The 10,549-nt window shown below is 39.2% G+C and overlaps 1 long non-coding RNA gene across 1 annotated transcript in view; it reads right to left on the bottom strand.

The window, feature by feature from the left end:
- Positions 1 to 10,549, bottom strand: part of LOC309649182 — a 109,861-nt gene that overhangs the window by 59,583 nt on the left and 39,729 nt on the right. The window lies entirely within an intron of this gene.

Here is a 10,549-nt window from a genome sequence, read left to right as displayed (position 1 = left end):
GCCCTCTGGGAGGAGCAGGAGACGAGCAGAGGGCGATTGCCCCGCCCACTCAAGCCCAGGAAGCCTGCTGGGCTCCCAGGTGAGGTCCCCCACCCTCTGATACCAGGGGTGGGGGGCACGCCTGGGCCCCTTCTGTTCTGTTGAGACTAAGCCCCACCCCCCCCACAGCCCCCAGGGCCTTTTCCAGCCCTATGGGTCCTAAGCATAGGCCCCGCCCACTGCCCAAACCTCACCCTTGCCTAGGTCCCGCCCTCCACAGCCAAGGCCTTTTCCCCCTTTGTTTTTTCTTTTTTTCTTTTCCCTCCTCTTCTTTTTTACTACTGTGGTACTGTTGCACCTTCTGGTTGTTGATTCATCTATATTTCTATATTTTTATTTTTATATTCTTTCTAACATATCTGTTATTTTCCTAGTCTAATTTTATTTTGTACTTTGCTATTGTTCTCTCTTTTTTTTTTTGCCAACCCCCCCACCCCCACCCCCACCGCTGCTTGCAGGATCTTGGTTCACAAGCTGGGGGTCAGGCTGAAGCTCCTGTGGTGGGAGCTCCCTGTTGGAAGCCCTGGACTAACAGAGAACCTCAGAGCCCAGGCAATATTCATCAGAGTGAGGTTTCACGGAGGTCCTCATCTCAGCACCAAGACCCAGCTCTCCCCAACAGCCTACAAACTCCAGTGTTGGAAGCCTCAGGCCAAGCAACCAGTAAGACAAGAACACAATCCCACTCATTAAAAAAAAAAAAGAGAGACGGCAAAAAAATATGCCACAGATGAAGGAGCAAGGTAAAAACCTACAAGACCAAATAAATGAAGAGGAAATAGGCAATCTACCTGAAAAAGAATTCAGAGTAATGATAATAAAGACGATCCAGAATCTCGGAAATAGAATGGAAGCACGGATTGAAAAAAATACGAGAAATGTTTAACAAAGATCTAGAAGAACTAAAGAACAAACAGAGATGAACAACACAATAAGTGAAATGAAAAATACACTAGAAGGAATAAATAACAGAATAACGGAGGCAGAAGAACGAATAAGTGAGCTGGAAGAAAAAATGGTGGAAATAACTGCCGAGGAGCAGAATAAAGAAAAAAGAATGAAAAGAATTGAAGACAATCTCAGAGACCTCTGGGACAACACTAAATGCACCAACATTCGAATTATAGGGGTCCCAGACAAAGAAGAGTAAAAGAAAGGGTCTGAGAAAATATTTGAAGAGATCATAGTGGAAAACTTCCCTAACATGGGAAAGGTAATAGTCACCCAAGTCCAGGAAGCACAGAGAGTCCCATACAGGATAAACCCTAGGAGAAACACACCAAGATACATATTAATCAAACTAACAAAAATTAAATTCAAAGAAAAAAATATTCAAAGCAGCAAGGGAAAAACAAAAAATAACATACAAAGGAATCCCCATAAGATTATCAGCTGATTTTTCAGTGGAAACTCTGCAGGTCAGAAGGGAGTGGCAGGATATACTTAAAGTGATGAAAGAGAAAAATCTACAACCAAGGTTACTCTACCCAGCAAGGATCTCATTCAGATTCGATAGAGAAGTCAAAAGCTTTTCAAACAAACAAAAGCTAAGAGAATTCAGCACCACCAAACCAGCTTTACAACAAATGCTAAAGAAACTTCTCTAAGCAGGAAACACAAGAGAAGAAAAAGACCCACAAAAACAAACCCAAAACAATTAAGAAAATGGTAATAGGAACATACAAACTGATAATAACCTTGAATATAAATGGATTAAATGCCCCAACCAAAAGACACAGACTGGCTGAATGTATACAAAAACATGACCATTTATATGCTGTCTACAAGAGACCCACTTCAGACCTAGGGACACATACAGACTGAAAGTGAAGGGATGGAAAAAGATATTCCATGCAAATGGAAATCAAAAGAAAGCTGGAGTAGCAATACTCATATCAGATAAAATAGACTTTAAAATAAAGAAAGTTACAAGAGATAAGGAGGGACACTACATAATGATCAAAGGATCAATCCAAGAAGAAGATTTAACAATTATAAATGTTTATGCACCCAACATAGGAGCACCTCAATACATAAGGCAAATGCTAACAACCATGAAAGGAGAAAGAGACAGTAACACAATAATAGTAGGGGACTATAACACCCCACTTACACCAATGGACAGATCATCCAAACAGAAAATAAATAAGGAAACACAAGCCTTAAATGACACATTAGAACAGATGGACTTAATTGATATTTATAGGGCATTCCACCCAAAAGTGGCAGAATACACTTTCTTCTCAAGTGCACATGGAACATTCTCCAGGATAGATCATATCTTGGGTCACAAATCAAGCCTCGGAAAATTTAAGAAAATTTAAATCATGTCAAGCATCTTTTCCGACCACAACCCTATGAGATTGGAAATCAATTACAGGGAAAAAACTGTAAAAAACACAAATACATGGAGGCTAAACAGTGCGCTACTAAATAACCAAGAGATCACTGAAGAAATCAAAGAAGAAATTAAAAAATACATAGAAACAAATGACAACAAAAACACGATGACCCAAAACCCATGGGACGCAGCAAAAGCAGTTCTATGAGGGAAGTTTACAGCAATTCAATCTCACTCAAGAAACAAGAAAATCTCAAATAAAAAATCTAACCCTACACTTAAAACAACTAGAGAAAGAACAACGTAAATGAAATAGAAATAAATGAAATAGAAATGAAGAAAACTATAGCAAAGATCAATAAAACTAAAAGCTGGTTCTTTGAGAAGATAAACAAAATTGATAAACCTTTAGCCAGACTCATCAATGGGAGAGGATGCAAATCAATAAAATTAGAAATGAAAAAGGAGAAATCACAAATGACACTGCAGAAATATAAAGGATTATAAGAGACTACTACAAACAACTATATGCCAATAAAATGGACAACCATGAAGAAATGGACAAATTCTTGGAAAGGTACAATTTTCCAAGCCTGAACCTGGAAGAATTAGAAAATATAAACAGACCTACCACAAGTAGTGAAATTGAAACCATAATTAAAAATCTTCCAAAAAACAAAAGTCCAGGACCAGATGGCTTCACAGGTGAATTCTATCAAACATTTAGAGAAGAGCTAACACTGAACCTTCTCAAACTCTTCCAAAAAATTGCAGAGGGAGAAATACTCCCAAATTCATTCTACGAAGCCACCATCACTCTGATACCAAAACCAGAAAAAGATATCACAAAAAAAGAAACTTATAGACCAATATCACTGATGAACATAGATGCAAAAATCCTGAACAAATACTAGCAAACAGAATCCAACAGCACATTAAAGGATCATACACCATGATCAAGTGGGATTTATCCCAGGGATGCAAGGATTCTTCAATATATGCAAATCAATCAATGTGATACACCACATTAACAAATTAAGGAATAAAAACCATATGATCATCTCAATAGATGCAGAAAAGCTTCTGACAAAATTCAACACCGATTTATGATAAAAACTCTCCAGAAAATGGGCATAGAGGGAACCTACCTCAACATAATAAAGGCCATATATGACAAACCCACAGCAAGCATCATACTCAGTGGTGAAAAACTGATCCACTAGGATCAGCAACAAGACAAGGATGTCCACTCTTGCCACTCTTATTCAACATAGTTTTGGAAGTCCTAGCCACGGCAATCAGAGAAGAAAAAGAAATAAAAGGAATACAAATTGGAAAAGAAGAAGTAAAACTGTCACTGTTTGCCGATGACAGGATACTATACATAGAAAATCCTAAAGATGCCACCAGAAAACTACTATAACTAATCAATGAATTTGGTAAGGTTGCAGGATATAAAATTAATGCACAGAAATCTCTGGCATTCCTATACACCAACAATGAAAAATCAGAAAGAGAAATTAAGGAAACACTCCCATTTACCACTGCAACAAAAAGAATAAAATACCTAGGAATAAACCTGCCTAAGGAGGCGAAAGACTTGTACTCAGAAAACTATAAAACACTGATGAAAGAAATCAAAGATGACATAAACAGATGGAGAAATATACCATGTTCTTAGATTGGAAGAATCAATATTGTGAAAATGACTATACTGCCCAATGCAATCTACAGATTCAATGCAATTCCTATCAAACTACCAACGGCATTCTTCACAGAATTAGAACAAAAAATCTTACAATTCGTATGGAAACACAAAAGACCCCGAATAGCCAAAGCAATCTTGAGAAAGAAAAATGGAGTTGGAGGAATCAGGCTCCCTGACTTCAAACTATACCACAAAGGTACAGTAATTAAGACAGTATGGTACTGGTACAAAAACAGAAATACAGATCAATGGTTCAGGATAGAATGCCCAGAGATAAACCCACACACATATGGGCACCTAATTTATGACAAAGGAGGCAAGAACATACAATAGAGAAAAGACAGCCTCTTCAATAAGTGGTGCTGGGAAAATTGGACAGCTACATGTAAAAGAATGAGATTAAAACACTACCTAACACCATACACAGAAATAAACTCCAAATGGATTAAAGCCTTAAATGTAAGAACAGACATTATAAAACTTTTAGAGGAAAACATAAGAAAAACATTCTTTGACATAAACCACAGCAAGATTTTTCTTGACCCATCTCCTAGCGTAACAGAAATATAAAAAAAAAATAAACAAATGGGACTTAATTAAACTTAAAAGCTTTTGCACAGCAAAGGAAACTATAAATAAGACAAAAAGACAACCTTCAGAATGGGAGAAAATATTTGCAAATGAAACAACAGACAAAGGATTAATCTCCAAAATATACAAACATCTCATGGAGCTCAATATTAAAAAAACCAAACAATCCAGTCAAAAAATAAGCAGAAGACCTAAATAGACATTTCACCAAGGAAGACATACAGATGGCCAAGAAGCACATGAAAAGATGCTCAACATCACTAATTATTAGAGAAATGCAAATCAAAACTACAATGAGGTATCACCTCACACCAGTCAGAATGGCCATTATCAAAAAAGCTAGAAACAATAAATGCTGGAAAGGCTGTGGTGAAAAGGGAACCCTCCTACACGTTGGTGGGAATGTAAATTGATACAACCACTATGGAAAACAGTATGGAGGTTCCTTAAAAAACTAAAAATAGAACTACCATATGACCCAGCAATCCCACTACTGGACATACACCCTGAGAAAACCATAATTCCAAAAGAGACATGCACCACAATGTTCACTGCAGCACTATTTACAATAGCCAGGACATGGAACCAACCTAAATGTCCATCGACAGATGAATGGGTAAAGAAGATGTGGCACATATATACAATGGAATATTACTCAGCCATAAAAAGAAACTAAATTGAGTTATTTGTAGTGAGGTGGGTGGACCTAGAGTCTGTCATACAGAGTGAAGTAAGTCAGAAAGAAAAACAAATACCGTATGCCAACGCATATATATGGAATCCAAAAAAAAGAAACAAGAAAAACAAATACCGTATGATAACGCATATATACAGAATCCAAAAAAGAAAAAAATGCCCCACAACTAGGTTCATCAATCAACTGATGAACCTAGTTGCGGGGCAGGAATAAAGATGCAGACATAGAGAATGGACTTGATGCCATGGGGTGGGAGGGCGAAGCTGGGGCAAAGTGAGAGTAGCATCGACATATATACACTACCGAATGTAAAATAGTTGGCTGGTGGGAAGCAGCAGCATAGCAGAGGGAGATTGGCTCGGTGCTTTGCGATGACCTAGAGGGGTGGGATAGGGAGGATGGGAGGGAGGCTCAAGAGGGAGGGGATACGGGGACATATGTATGCATATGGCTGATTTGCTTTGTTGTGCAACAGAAACTAACATGGTATTGTGAAGCAATTATACTCCAATAAAGATGTATTAGAAATAAAAATAAATAAATAAATGAAAGACTGATGATACCAAGTGTTGTTGAGGATGGGAAACAACGGGTATTCTTACAGACTGCTGGTAGAAACATAAAATGGCACAACTACTCTGGAAAAGAGTTTGGCATTGTCTTATACATTTAAATGCACTTATACAGTCCAGCAATGCAACACCCAGGTATTTACCCAAGAGAAATGAAAACAGATAACCACACAAAGAGTTATACATGAACGTTCATAGCAGCATTATTCATAATAGCCAAAAAGTGGAAACAACTCAAATATCCATCAACGTGTGCATGGATAAGCAGACTGGTATATCCATACAACGGAATATTAAATAGGAATTTAAAAAAAGGGGAGGGGGCACAAATGACTACTAATATAAGATGAATGCATTTCTAAAACATTCTGCTATGCAAAAGAAGCCAGACACAAAGGAGCACATGCTCTATGATGTCATCTTAATGAAGTTCAAAACTAAGCAATAGTAATTAATGGTGTTAGAATTCACCGTAGTGGGGTAGAATTAACTATGAAGGTGCACACAAGAGCTTTTTGGGCTGATGGAAAGATTCTACACCTCAATTCAGGCGGTGATCACATGGGTGTGTACAGTTACCCAAAATCAAACTGTATACTTAAGATCTGTGTGCTTTTTAATGGATTTTAATTTTATCTGAATTTTTAAAAATAAAATAAACAAAGGAGCAGCTAATTCAACCTATCAAGTACAAAGCACCCGTATTAATTTTCTACTTTTGCAAAACAAATTACCACAAATTTAGTGGCTTAAAACAACACCCATTTTTTTAGCTCGCAAAATTCAGTTCCTTGAAGTTTTAAGACCGAGGTCCTCACTGTCCTGTTACAAACACTCTCAGCTACTACAGGACCTTTTCAGGTCCTAGGCATGAGGCCCCCTCTATCTCAGTGATGGAGAACATCCCTTAAATCCAATCCCTCTTACACTTCTAATCTCTCTGATTTCCCCTTCTGAGACCAGCTGGAAAAAACTGCCCGCTTTTAAAGGGCTCCTGTGATTACACTAAGCCCACTTAGATCATCTTTTTTGTTAAACTTAAACTCAACTGATTAGTAACCCTATTTACATCTGCAAAATCCCTTTTGCCACATAAGGTAACACAATCACATGCATGATTACTCATCGTATATTCACAGTCCAGGGGTTAGGAGTAAATCTTGGGGTACCATCCTAGAATGCTGCCTACCACAGCACCATATGAAAGCTGATCATGCTCTCAGGGAGCTCCTTCAGGGTCCCTGTTCTGAAGAAATGGCAAAAAAGCCAAACGGGGTCGGTCCAAACTCAATTTGATATTACAAGAGACTAAAGACAAAAAACAGAGACAAGAAAGCAATGGCCCATTTCCTGCTAGCCTGTAAATCTGAGTCACAGGTGCATTCATTGCCCTCAAACCTTTAGTAATGTTCACAGGCACTGATAGGAGCTAGCACCGAAGTTAACCCCTAACTAAAGTTATCAGAAACCAAAAGTCATCCCAATAAACCAACCAGAAGTTACAGTAAGGCTGCACTAATTCAACCAGGACATTTTATAGACTTCCAATGATTCATTTATTTAACATCATTTATTGAGGATGTACTATATGTCAAGCACTAAGCCACGTGGTGAGAACACATGATGATTATAAAATAAAGCCCTTATTTGGATTGCTATTCAAAAAATTCTACTGTAAAAAAAGGGGGAGACAAAAAAGAAATGAAGGAGTAACAAAAAATGGGAAGGGAAGGAAAGGGGAAAATTCTGAGGTAATTGCAGAAATTCAAATACTGAAAATTTTATGGTACTGAGGAAGTACTACTTTTTAGTGTGACAATGGTACTTTGATGATGTTTTTCAAAAAGCCCTTATATTTTAGTAACACAACTGAAATGTTTACAGATGATATGATTTGATATCTGGGATTTGCTTCAAAACAATCCAGATTTGGAGAAGGGAGTACAGATGCAACAAGATTGGTCATGAAGGGGACTTCCCTGGTGGTCCAGTGACTAAGATTCTGCGCTCCCAATGCAGGGGGCCTGGGTTCGATCCCTGGTCAGGGAACTAGATCCCACATGCTGCAACTAAGAGTTTGCATGCTGCAACTAAAGATCCCACATGCTGCAACGAAGATCCCGCATGTGGCAATGAAGATCCCACATGCCTCAACTAAGACCCTACGCAGCCAAATAAATAAATAAATATTTTTTAAAAAAGATTGGCCATGAAATGATAATTGCTGAAGCTGCGTGATGAGTACACATAGATTCATTGTATGATTAGCTTTACTTTTGCAACTATTTGAAATTTTCAAGACAAAAAATCCTTGCTCTCCAGAAGCTTATAACACAAGAGTCAGATATTCCAACAAATAGTTTAACAAAATATACACAAATTGCTAGTCCAGCTCTGAGGACAGTGACTGCCCTGGAATAGGCAGAAGGAGTCAGACAAGATGTCAAATGAGTGGCTCCCTTGATCAGAGTCTACAAGGAAGAGTCTTCCAGGCAGAAGGGCAGGCAAGCAAGTACAAAGGCATGTGGATGTGAAGCCACAGAGCTTCTGCACACTCTTCGGATGACTTACTAGAGGCTATGTTACTTAAGAGCACATGTTCTAGAGCCAGACCAGCTGTGCTGGAGTGCCTGCTCCTGAGTCCCTACTGTGAGACCTCAGGCAAGCTGTCTGTCATGTCTCTGTGCCTCAGATTGTTCACGTTTAAAATGCAGATTATAACAATACCTACTTCACAGGGCTGTTGTGAGGAGTCAATGAGTTAAACCATGTGCAAAGAGTTAAGAAAAAAATGAGTGAAGAATAAACATTAGCTGTTAGTGATGGAAGCAGTATCCCAGCCCACAATACCACACATCTTGAAAATCTCATCTAATTTCTATTTGTTACTTATCTTCTTTGATTAGACTGTATATTTGCAAATTAGGGACTATGTCTATTGATCTCTACAGCCCAGAACGTAGCCTAAGGTCATGGCCATAACAGGCACCAATCAGGCAACTCTTCTTTCAGGCAGCAGGGCTGGGACCACCCAAAGGCTCTGTCTAGGCCCCTATTTATTCTTCTCTGGGTTAGACCCTGAATTCTTACAGTTCTTTGGTTTCCTTTCACTTCCCTTCCTTGTTTGCACCTTGTCCCTTACTCTGCTCCAGAGATGTTCATTCGCTAATGGTGCTCTCTGGTCCACCCCCTAGCAGGTGATCCAGCGCTTCCTTTATCTCTCTCCCCACCGCTGTATTATCTAAACAGACACTGCAACACTTATTCTGCAACTAATAAAGGGTGAAAGGAGGATGAATTTATAGACCATTGGCCTCACACCTATTTGTGAGAAGTAGACGTCTCTGGAAAAGAGAAAAGCAAGTAAGATGGTAGCCAGAACATAAAGCCTTCAAACATAGCCCCACTACTGAGGAGAACCCATAGACATATTAGTAATAATCAGCTAACACCTCACTAGGGTTTGGGGGTAGTCAGAAACTTCTGGGGAGGAGAGAGAGGCACAATGGGCCGGGAGTCCAGTTTTATGTTAATTTTTGCTGTGCAAAATAATTTCTTTCTCCCCCACTAGTAGACATCCTCAATTACCCTCCAAAGCAGAGACTTAGAGAGGAAGATCCAGAGTCTGAGAACTCAGAAGACACAAGACAACAGACATATAGACTCTAAAGATGAAGTATGAAGCTCAGATGCAGGTCTCTCTTGAATCGCAACTGTCTGTACAAAGTGCCCTCTGCCCTGAGCAGCAGTCTGGGGCTGGAACATGATCCTGGTCTCCCCAAGAGTGGGAAGTGCTGGTAGAACATTAACTAACTACCTGAGAGCAGAAGGAAATGGGGCTCTCTGAAGGGTCTCTCCCTACATATTCTCCCCAAGTTACCACTAAGAGTTGGACGATTCAAGGCCATGTCCCAGCCCTAGGATTTGATGGTTCTTTTCTTTTATAACGTTTGGGGAGGGACCACAGAGCAGAAATGGGACACTGGAAAGGACAGACTAAAAAGAACTGGGTAAGCATGCTTTGTTTAAAGGTCAAAGTCTTGTGAACCATGCCAACCTCCCTTCCCTGCCTGGGCTCTCTATGGCGATGAGCCTTGCCCTGTGCTTTGAGCCCCACTGAACCTAGGACTCTTCTTGCTAGAGGACTAGAGAAGTCAAGGAAAAGGGGAACTGGGAACAGGAAGACAAAGGAAAAAAGCAGAGTGGCAGGACTCTTAAAATACTCAGTGTGATTATAAGGAAGTGAAACTGGTCTTCTTGTAGGGCTCAGACTAGTTTTGAGAGCAACTCTACATAAGTGACTAAAATATTTTGAGTAATGACAGAACTTTTGGAATAAAAAGGTAGCCAACTAGGACAACTACTTTTAAGGTACCCATACTTATTTGGATATGATATACTTGTAAAAGGAATCCTATAACTCACTTGAGTCTCATAACTTTGTCTTAACATAGGACTGAACAACAATTTGATACAACTAGGAGTTTAAGGAGAAAGGGAAGATTGGGGGGGAAAAGGAGTGTAAATGGTGGCAGAGATTTGTAGATAAGAAAAAAGAAGACCCAAAGGAAAGAGTAATACAAAGGGAACAATAAATTCCT

The sequence above is a fragment of the Balaenoptera physalus genome, assembly GCF_965194825.1.
Source record: "Balaenoptera physalus genome assembly, chromosome: 19".
In the NCBI taxonomy this organism is placed as follows: domain Eukaryota; kingdom Metazoa; phylum Chordata; class Mammalia; order Artiodactyla; family Balaenopteridae; genus Balaenoptera; species Balaenoptera physalus.
This window is presented reverse-complemented; position numbering and strand designations above follow the sequence as displayed.